The sequence below is a fragment of the Nicotiana tomentosiformis genome, chromosome 9, assembly GCF_000390325.3.
Source record: "Nicotiana tomentosiformis chromosome 9, ASM39032v3, whole genome shotgun sequence".
In the NCBI taxonomy this organism is placed as follows: Eukaryota; Viridiplantae; Streptophyta; class Magnoliopsida; order Solanales; family Solanaceae; genus Nicotiana; species Nicotiana tomentosiformis.
In genome coordinates, this window is record NC_090820.1 from 112,464,825 (window position 1) to 112,476,310 (window position 11,486).

Consider the following 11,486-nt stretch of genomic DNA (forward strand, 5'->3'; position numbering starts at 1 on the left):
GGTTTTCCCTAACTTTCTTGTCTTGAATGTCAATATCAAATTTCTGTAACAAGAGTACCCATCTCATCAACCGAGCTTTATATTCCTTCTTACTCATAAGATAGAAAAGAGGCGCATGATTCGTGTGGATAATAACTTTGGCACCCATCAAGTACGGGCTGAACATCTCAATTACGAACACAATAGTAATGAGCTCTTTCTCCGTAACGGTATAATTGACTTGGGAACTATTCATGGTCTCACTAGCATATTATACCGGATGATAAACCTTATTGATACGTTGCCCCACAATAGCCCCAGCCGCTACGTCACTTGCATCACATATGAGTTCAAAAGGAAAGCTCCAATTTAGAGTGGTAATAATAGGAGTGGTTATCAACTTGAGCTTCAATTGTTCAAAATACCTCATACAATCATCATTGAAATGGAACTTGGCATCTCAAGGAGCTTACACAATAGGTTTACCATTTTAGAGAAATCTTTGAAAAAGCGTCGGTAGAAACCCTCATGGCCTAAGAAACTCCTCACACCCTTCACCGAAGTTGGAGGTGGAAGCTTAGAAATCACCTCAATCTTTGCCTTGTCAACTTCAATTCCATTATTTGAGATCTTATGCCCAAGGACAATTCCTTCCTCAATCATGAAATGGCATTTCTCCCAATTGAGTACCAAATTGGTCTCTTCACATCTAGCTAACACTTTGTCCAAATTTTCAAGACAAGCATCAAAAGAATCCCCAACTACCGAAAATTCATCCATAAAGAATTTAAGGTAGTCCTCCACCATGTCCATGAAAATAGCCATCATATACTGTTGAAAAGTCGTCGGTTCATTGTACAAACCAAAAGGCATTCTCTTGAAAGCAAAAGTACCATAAGGACATGTAAATGTTATTTTCTCTTGATCTTCCTGAGCAATAAGAATTTGGTTGTAGCCCGAGTATCCATCAAGAAAATAATAGAGAGCACGGCCAACCAATATATCGAGCATTTGGACCATGAAAGGAAGTGGAACGTGATCCTTCCTTGTGACTTTGTTGAGCTTACGATAATCCACACAAACTCTCCATCTGGTCATCGTTCTTGTAGGAATCAACTCATTCTTATCATTGGTAACTGACGAGTGTCTGGCGTATATAAAATTCTCACCCGTACTCTGTCAAATTATAATATAGAAAGATGTCGAACCCATAGAGATTGGTTTATCTATTCTACAGATATTTCTTGTTTAATTACTATTTGAGAAAATCAGAGAGAGTTGAGTGGTGAATTAACAAGCTAAAAATGCATGAATAGAAAAGTAGAAAATATTTTATTTTTTACAAATATAATAAAAGGTGTTGGGATCCTGACTTCACTTAATATTTTAATTATATAATAGATATACTTATTCTTCAATTTCTATTTCTCACAAATGTATAAATGCCTCTCTTGATTACAAATATATATTATTACTCAAGTTGAATAATGAATTGCGCTCCTCTCGACTTTACAAATTAATGTTCGAAATAGTAATACTAAAGAACCATAAATATATACTTGAACTAAAACATACTTTTTTTAGTAAGACCATTTCGGTTACCCTACTTGTTATAACTGATTACTACAATATTCGCTTCTTTCGATTATAAGTAAGTGTAGAATCAATTTTAACATGTAAGAGATAGATATCACTAAATAAAAGTTAACATCTATCAATACCAAAATTAATCATATTACTTCTTCCGCCTCTCTCAATTATAAAATTAGTAAGAAGTTAATATGTAGTACGAAATAGATAGGTGTTAACAAATTAAATAACATCTAACTATAAAAGCAGATAAAAGTTAAATGAAAAGGCTTCAGCTCAAGCATATGAAATTGAGGAATAATATCTACTATTATATAGAAATATTAAGATCCGTCATTCTCCCAACACAAGAAGAGTTACTCCATATTAGAGTTAGTACTGGCAACGAAAATATTCTTGCCCATTAAATAAGAAAATAGAAAGAAATATTTAAGGAAAATAATTCTCACTATTTAATTAAAAATGAGAACTAGAATAATTTTCTATACTGAATAACTGAAGACAAAGAAGAAAGAAAATGACTTCTGAAGATAGGGAAATTATATTTTGCTCCTTCTCCCCTCTGAGCAGCTCCTAATGATGCTATTTATAGATTCCACGGCTGTGTCTAAACTTGGCAAATCTCAAGTTGCAAGTTGGCAAGTTGCAGTTTTGCTTTGGTTTCAAGATTGGTGCTCACGCCAATTATTTGTCCAAGTTGACAAGTGGTTTCAGCCCACTTATTTGCTGAATTGTGCAAAATGCACATGTGCCTTCTTTGTCCTTGGAATTTTTCTTTTCTTTCTTTCTTTTTCTCCTTTTATTTAAAAATTAATTGTGGCAAAGACCAAATTTGATATGTTGCTCCAGGATTCTCCAAGTGGTAGAGTTATTGATATTTTTATAATTTTGTTATTCCCTGCAAAGAAAGTGTACAATTAGTACTATTTTCTAAAGATAATTTATTAAATTTATATATGATATTTTTTTACTATCAAATTTTTCCACACTTGAATATTTGCTTGTCCTCGAGCAAAGAAAATAAATGAGCACGGTAGCTAAACACTTCAAGCAAAATCATGAAAACTTTCGACAGAGAAGAATTAACTAAGACTTATTCACGAATTTAAATAACTTTTAACCGTACTCACATTCATTTATTGAGAACTGAAATCATAATATTTCCTAATCCCTTGTGTGTCTCACCAAATGAAGAGAGATGCCCATATATCACACAATATACAGATGTAGAACAAAGAAGGGCATAGATAGAAAAATTCACTCGCTCTCAACAAAGAAGTACCTCAAGTTACTGGAAATTGCCATAAGCTTGACTATTATGTGGCTCTCCACTAATGTTGGAGTCTTTGAGTTGAGATCATATAGGACTTTTGCAAGGTTGTAATGTAGGCTTATGGATATGTATGATACATATGTATAATAGTGACTCAAATTCCTTATGGACACTACACTTTATTTTATCGCTTAAGCACAATTGCCTTTGCTCTCATTTAAATAATAACCTATATTTTGTTTCATTCCTTTCACAAATATTTTTTTGAAGATGCCGACCTTTCTTTGTTGCTATCCTCTCTTTTTCTCATTTTTTTTAGAATTTCAGAAGCAACTATCTTTTTCAGTTCTCATGGCAACATCTCAGAATTACACCTCACGCCTAGATTTTTATATTAAGATCAACTCTTAAAGTGCCCAAAAGGGAATTGGGTGAACAAAGAACAAGCCATAACAACAAACATGCTTGGTTAAAGCTTGGCGACCAACAAAATAAGAGATAATTTATTTAGACTCAACTAGGCTAACTAGGGATAAAAATCATTAAGGTAGGTCAATTTAGGCTATGATTCAACAAAGAAGGCCTACTTTCATTTCTCAGCTCTAAAATCTACCTAGAATTTCGCCTCAAACCACATTCAAGGCAAGTTCTAGATTTCCAAATAAGCAGGAGAATTAGACAATAAAAACTAACTGCACAATACACTTGGGACCAATGAAAACTATGATTTCAATTACCAATAAGTAAGTATGAGCTTAGAAAAGTGACCATAAAACCCGTGAATGGTACTTAATCGAATTCGTCTTTTCTAAGTGCCATAATTTTCAAGTCAAATCAAGTTTAGCCAACTTATTTACCAAAACAAGTTAAAATAACTAAAAGTCCTAAAAACAAATGTTCAGTTCAAAATATTAAAACAATGGCAAAGAACTGAACAAGAAATCCATGAAAGTACATGAAATAAGTTGTTTTTAGAATAAGGCAACTTAAATTTTATTTTATTTTATTTTTTTCCGTTTTATTTTGAAAACAATTATAATTTTACTAAAAACATATTTTTTAGTTGTAAAATATACGTTTTATTTTTATATTTGACTGGAAAAAAAAACTTAAAAGAAACACATATATAACAAACATATTCCTCTACCCCCAAGCTTAAATAATGTCATGTCCTCATGACAAATAAATTAAAAGTAAAAGGAGATAAAGGAGTTTCTCTGATTTCTTTTTCGATTCTGGCCTCATTTCCTTTTTCTTGGATTCTCAAGGTTTCTCTCATATAACAAAGACAAGATTATGGCAAAGAAAATATTCTTTTTCATGATAGGAGAAAACTTTCATTGTCGAAATCATGGGAGTGCTTCTTTATCATTGCAAAATATATTAATACATACTACATACACACATATATATAATGTATAATACAAACATGCAATTATTATTATTATTATTTTACTTTTTTATATATATAAAAACTAATTTTATTATATATATTTACTAAAAAGGAAATATTATATGTTACTACTAATAATTACTTAAATTATTAAAGAGAAGGGAATAAAATAATTCTGAGGCAAAAAGGATTGTTGAAGCCTGTTTGTCGAAGAATCTGCTGATATAAGGCTTCATACGATGACTGTTTACTTTGAATTTGTCTCCCCCATCTACATGTTATACTTCAATGGCACCATAGGGGGTCATTCCTGTTACTATATATGGTCCTGTCCAGTGTGACTTAAAATTTCCTGGGAATAATCTCAATCGGCTATTGTACAACAAAACTTGATCTCCAACTTTAAAATCTTTATGGCGGAGCTTGTCATGCCCTTTTTTTTGTCTTTTCCTTATACAATTTAGCATTTTCGTATGCTGTAAGTATGAACTCTTCCAACTCATCAAGCTGCAATAGACGATTTTTACCTGCATCTGGCAAGTTTAGATTCAACAATTTTATAGCCCAATATGCTTTATGTTCTAATTCCACAGGTAAATGACAAGCTTTCCCAAAAACTAGTCTATAAGGAGATTTTTCTATGGGAGTTTTATAAGAAGTTCTGTATGCCCATAAAGCATCATCCAATTTTAAAGACCAATCTTTTCGACAAGAACCAACAGTTTTTTCTAAAATTCTTTTTAATTCTCTGTTGGAAACTTCTACTTGCCCGATTGTTTGAGGATGATATGGAATTCCTGTTTTATGAGTTACTCCATATTTTAACAACAAACTAGCAAATTGTCTATTTATAAAATGAGTTCCTTGATCATTTATTATAACTCGTGGAGTTCCAAATCTAGAAAAAATATTTTTCTTGAGAAAAGCATAAACAATATGAGCATCATTATTTCTAGTAGCAATTGCTTCTACCCATTTTGAAACATAGTCAACAGCTACCAAAATATATTCATAGCCATTTGAAGGAGGAAAAGGACCCATAAAATTAATGCCCCATACATCAAAGATTTCACATACAAAAATAAAGTTAAGAGGCATTTCGTCCCTTTTTGAAATGTTACCGATTCTCTGGCATTTATCACAAGTGACAACATAATTCCTTGCATCTTTGAATAGAGTAGGCTAGAAAAATCCAACTTCAAGTACTTTAGATGTTGTCTTTCTTCCTCCATAGTGTCCTCCTACAGCCCCATCAAGGCAGTGACTTAAGATGTTGTTCATTTCTCTCTCCGGTACACATCTCCTAATTATGTCATCTGCACAAAATTTAAACAAGTAAGGATCTTCCCAGTAATAATGTCTTGCTTCGTTTTTAAGTTTCTTCTTTTTTTCATAACAATCGTTTGGAATTCATCCTCCAGCCAAGTAGTTGGCAATATCAGCAAACCAATGTGGTAACGGTTGTGACTGAAAATATATGTTAATCAGAAAATTCCTCTTTGATATCTTTTATCTCAGCAGGTGGATTTTCCAAACGAGACAAATGATCAGCTACCTGATTCTCAGACCTTTTCGATCTTTTATTTTAAGATCGAATTCTTGCAGAAGGAGTATCCATCTTAGTAATCTGGGTCTAGCATCTTTCTTTGCTAAGAGGTACTTTAAAACTGCATGATCAGTATAAATTTTAACCTTTGTTCCTATCAAATAGGAACGAAATTTGTCAAACGCAAATACTACTACTAGTAGTTCCAGTATCGCTCCAACTGCTATATCACTTGCATCACACATTATTTCAAATGGTTAGCTCCAATCAGGAGAAACAACAATTGGAGCATTAGTCAATTGTTTCTTGAGAATATCGAATGCTTTCCTGCAATTATCTGAAAATTCAAACTTCACATCTTTCATCAGTAGGTTAGCTAAAGGATTTGAAACTTTTGAAAAATCTTTTATAAACCTTCTATAAAAAACTGCATGCCCTAAGATACTTCTAATGCTTTTAACAGTGGTAGGAGGGGGTAATCCTGCTATAAGATCAATTTTAGCCTTATCAACTTCTATCCCTTTAGCAAAAATTTTATGTCCTAAAATAATTCCCTCTATTACCATGAAGTGACATTTTTTCCAATTAAGAACCAAATTTGTCTCTTCACATCTTTTAAGCACCAAAGTCAAATGATAGAGACAATCTTCAAATGTCTTACCAAAAAGTGTGAAATCATCCATAAATATTTCAAGAAACTTTTCAGTCATGTCTGAGAAAACTACCGACATGCAACGCTGAAATGTAGCAGGAGCGTTACATAGTCCAAATGGCATTCTTCTGTAAGCATACGTACCTTGAGGGCATGTGAATGTGGTTTTCTTCTGATCTTCTGGAGAAATTGGTATCTGATTATACTAAGAATATCCGTCAAGAAAACAGTAGAAACCATGACCTGCAACTCTTTCAAGCATTTGGTCAATAAAAGACAAAAGAAAATGGTCTTTTCTTGTGGCTTCATTAAGTCATCTGTGATTAATACAAAATCTCCATCCTGTGACTTTTCTAGTAGGTATGAGTTCATTATTTTTATTTTTTATTACTGTTATACCTCCTTTCTTTGGTAATACCTGTATAGGACTTACCCAAGGACTATCAGACATTGGATAAATGATACATGCTGCCAGAAGTTTCACCACTTCTTTCTTGACAACTTCTTACATTGCTGGGTTCAGTCTCCTTTGGGGTTGGACTATAGGCTTATACTAATTCTCCATAAGAATCCTGTGCATACAAATAGCTGGACTGATTCCTTTGATGTCGGCTAAAGTCCACCCTAAGGCTTTTTTTATGTTTTCTCAGGACTTCAATCAGTTTGCTTTCCTGTTTATAGTCAAAGAAGATGAAATAATTACTGGAATTAATTCAAGTTCAAGAAACACATATTTTAAATGAGAAGGAAGATCTTTGAGTTCAATTTTTAATTGAACTCCTTCTTGTGAGACTTTCTCATTTTCTGACTCTTTTTCCCGTATTCCAACTACTTCTCTAATTATGGGGTTATCATCACTTATGGTACCTGACCTAGCCAAACATCTCTCCAATGAATCACTAATTAACTGATTATTTTTGTATTCGTCTACAAGATCATTTAGTAAGTCATTTTGAAAACAAGATGATGATTACTCATCCCCAGAAAATTTCATCATTTTCTGCATGTCAAAAATCATTCTTTTCTCATCAACTCGCAATATTAATTGTCCTTGATGAACATCAATAATTACTCTCCCTGTTGCGAGAAATAGTCCTCCTAAAATTAATAGTACCTCAGTATTTTCTTTCATTTCAAGCACTATAAAATCTACTGGGAATACAAATTTGTCAACTCTATCAAGGATATTTTCAATAATTCCTTTTGGTCTCTTAGTACTTTGATCAGCTAATTGAAGAGACACACCAGTATCTTTCATTTTACCAAGTTCTAATTTATTGAAAACTGAAAAAGGTATTAGATTTATTAAAGCACCTGAATCACATAACGCCTTTTCAAAATGAGTACCTCCCACGGTACAAGGAATTGTAAAACTTCCCGGATCACCCAGTTTCTGTGGGAGCTTATTTTGAAGTATAGCACTACATTTTTCTGTAAGCTTAACCACTGAAACTCCTTCCAATTATATTTTACTTGACAAAATCTCTTTGAGAAATTTAGCATATGAAGGCATTTTAGTTAAAGCATATGTGAAAGGTATGTTAATGTAAAGTTGCTTTAAAATATGTAGAAACTTTGAAAATTGTCTGTCAAGCTTTTCTTTGTTCATATTTTGGGGAAAAGGGAGAGGTATAAAGTGAGGATTTGTTATCAATTCATTTTCTTGTACATTTTCCCTTTATTCTTTTGTTCTTTTGGAAACTTAGATTCCATTTTATTCTCACCTTCATTTACCGTTTGCACTTCTTGTGGCTTTCCTTCTCTATCTCCATATGGATCATCAAGAAATTTACATGACTGTAGAGATATGGTTTTGAGGTGCTCTTTTGGGTTTTTCTCTGTGTTGCTTGGTAGAGCACCTTGAATTTCTCCAAACATGAGGATTGTTAATTGGCTCATCTGGATTTCTAAATTCTTGATGGCTGAACTTTGACTTTCAACCTTCTCGTCAGTAGCCTTAATGGATTTGTAAATCATGTCTTCAAGGCTTTGCTGATGAGCTCTTTAGGGCGGTTGTTGATATTTCTGGAAATCTTGTTGCCCTCTATTTTGATTTTGAAAACCTAGTGGTCCTTGCACCTGTTGCTTTTGATTGAAAAATCTTTGAAGATTTTCAGCACCATTTGGGTTACTCCATTGGAATCCCTGATACTTTTGTGCCATGAGACTACCGAATGGATAACTGGTTCTATAACCAATAATATTTACTTGTTATTCATTTTGCGTTGAAGCTTGCCACTCATGATTGGGATGATTACCTCCACAAACGTCACAATTCTCGCGTCAAGAAGATGATTGAGTATTTACCTGAAAAGCCTCAACTTTTTGTGTTAGAGTTGTAATTTGTTGCGCTAATGAATTTCAAGCTTCAACCTGATTGACTCCTCCTACTTTTTTAACAATCATTCTGCCAGAGGGCCATTGAACAACATTTTCTGAAATTTCATTGAGCAATTGCATGGCTTCTACAGTAGTTTTGCTCATTATGGAGCCTCCTGATGCTGCATCAATAAAATTTCTAGCAGAGGGTTTAAGACCATGATAAAAAATATATAAGATGCCAGGATCTTGGATACCATGGTGTGGACATTTTCTTAACATTGCTTTTAATCGTTCCCATGCTTGGTATACAGATTCAGAATCTGTCTGCATAAAATTATTGATTTCTTACTTCATTTTAAATATTTTTGAAGATGAAAAATATTTATTAAGAAATTTCTGAGCCATTTGGTCCCATGTAGTGATTGAACCTCTTGATAGACTTCACAACCATATTTTGGCTTCACCTTTTAATGAAAAAGTAAAAAGCTGCAATCTGATAGCGTCTGTTGTGACTCCTTTATACCTCCAAGTTTCAACTAATTCAAGAAAATCAATTAGATGAGTGTGAGGATCTTCACTCGCATCACCAGTAAACTGACATGACTGTTAAATGGTTTGAATCAAGCTTGTGTGAATTTCAAAGTTGTTTGCTACAATTGGTGGTCTCCTCACACTTGATTCTCCTTCAAAATGATCTGGCCTTGCATAATCTCTGAGTATTCTGTCACGTCGTGGAGCTACCTCATCAAACTGTTCTTCTACTTGATGTGGCGGGAGATGGTTGTTGTTAAGTTCTTCGTTCTCCATTTCTTCTTGTGAAGAAATGTTAGATCGTGATATATGTTCTTTTCGCAATAATCGCAAGGAGTTTTCAATTTCAGGATTGTATTCAACTAGTTCTCTTAAGGAGGAATGGGTCATACACTTCCTGAATTTTTTTATATTTTTTTTGCACAAAATTCAAAATCCTAAAAAAAATAATCTCAAATTAGTAGTAAAACAATTAATCTTGTAGTAGATTTTTGCCAATCCCCGACAATGGCGCCAAAAATTTGACGAGTGTCTGGCGTATATAAAATTCTGACTTGTACTCTATCAAATTATAATATAGAAAGATGTCGAACCCACAGAGAATGGTTTATCTATTCTACAGATATTTCTTGTTTAATTACTATTTGAAAAAATCAGAGAGAGTTGAGTGGTGAATTAACAAACTAAAAATGCATGAATAGAAAAGTAGAAAATGTTTTGTTTTTCATAAATATAATAAAAGGTGTTGGGATCCTGACTTCACTTAATATTTTAATTATATAATAGATATACTTATTCTTCAATTTCTATTTCTCACAAATGTATAAATGCCTCTCGCGATTACAAATATATATATTATTACTCAAGTTGAATAATTAATTTTCCTTCTCTCGATTATACAAATTAATCTTCAAAATAGTAATACTAAAGAACCATAAATATATACTTAAACTAAAATATGCTCTTTTTAGTAAGTCACTTTCGGTTACCCTACTTGTTATAACGGATTATTACAATATTCGCTTTTTCGATTATAAGTAAGTGTAGAATCAATTTTAACATGTAAGAGCTAGATGTCACTAAATAAAAGTTAACAATTATCAATACCAAAATTAACCATATTACTTCTTCCGCCCCTCTCGATTACAAAATTAGTAAGAAGTTAATATATAGTACGAAATAGATAGGAGTTAACAAATTAAATAGTATCTAACTATAAAGCATATAAAATTTAAATGAAAAAACTTTAGTTAAAGCATGTGAAATTGAGGAATAATATCTACTATTATATAGAAATATTAAGATATGTCATTCTCCCAACACAAGAAGAGTTACTCCATACTGGAATCAGTACTAGCAACGGAAATATTCTTGCCCATTAAATAAGAAAATAGAAAGAAATATTCAAGGAGAATAATTCTCACTATTTAATTAAAAACGGGAACTAGAGTAATTTCCTATACTGAATAATTGAAGACGAAGAAGAAAGAAAATGACTTCTGAAGATAGGGAAATTATATTTTGCTCCTTCTCCCCTCTGAGCCGCTCCTAATGATGCTATTTATAGATTCCACGGCTGCGTCTAAACTTGGCAAATCTCAAGTTGCCAGTTGGCAAGTTGCAGTTTTGCTTTGGTTTCAAGATTGGTGCTCAAGCCAATTATTTGTCCAAGTTGGCAAGTGGTTTCAGCCCACTTATTTGCTGAATTGTGTAAAATGCACATATGCCTTCTTTGTGCTTGGAATTTTTCTTTTCTTTCTTTCTTTTTCTCCTTTTGTTTAAATATTAATTGTGGCAAAGACCAAATTTGATATGTTGCTCCAGGAATTCCAACTGGTAGAGTTATTGATATTTTTATAATTTTGTTATTCCCTGCCAAGAAAGTGTACAATTAGTACTATTTACTAAAGATAATTTATTAAATTTATATATGATATTTTTTTACTATCAGTAACAACAGTTATGCCCCCTTTTTTTTGGGACACATTGAACTTGAGAGGTCCATGAACTATTAGATATGGGGTAGACAACCCTGGCATCCAACCACTTGATAACTTCCTTCTTGACTCCTTCTTGCTTAGCCTCATTGAGTCTTTTTTGATGTTCAATTGACGGTTTAGCACCATCCTCAAATTTGAACTTATGCATGCAAAATGCAGAGCTTATACCCCGAATATCTGCCAAAGTCCACCCAATAGCC

General features: G+C 32.8%; 1 non-coding gene across 1 annotated transcript; it reads left to right on the forward strand.

The window, feature by feature from the left end:
* Positions 1-9,005: 9,005 nt before the first annotated feature.
* LOC117277792 (small nucleolar RNA R71) lies at positions 9,006-9,112 on the forward strand. The gene has a single exon (XR_004508130.1). It is a non-coding gene; the product is annotated as a small nucleolar RNA R71 (small nucleolar RNA).
* The last annotated feature ends 2,374 nt before the right edge of the window (positions 9,113-11,486 follow it).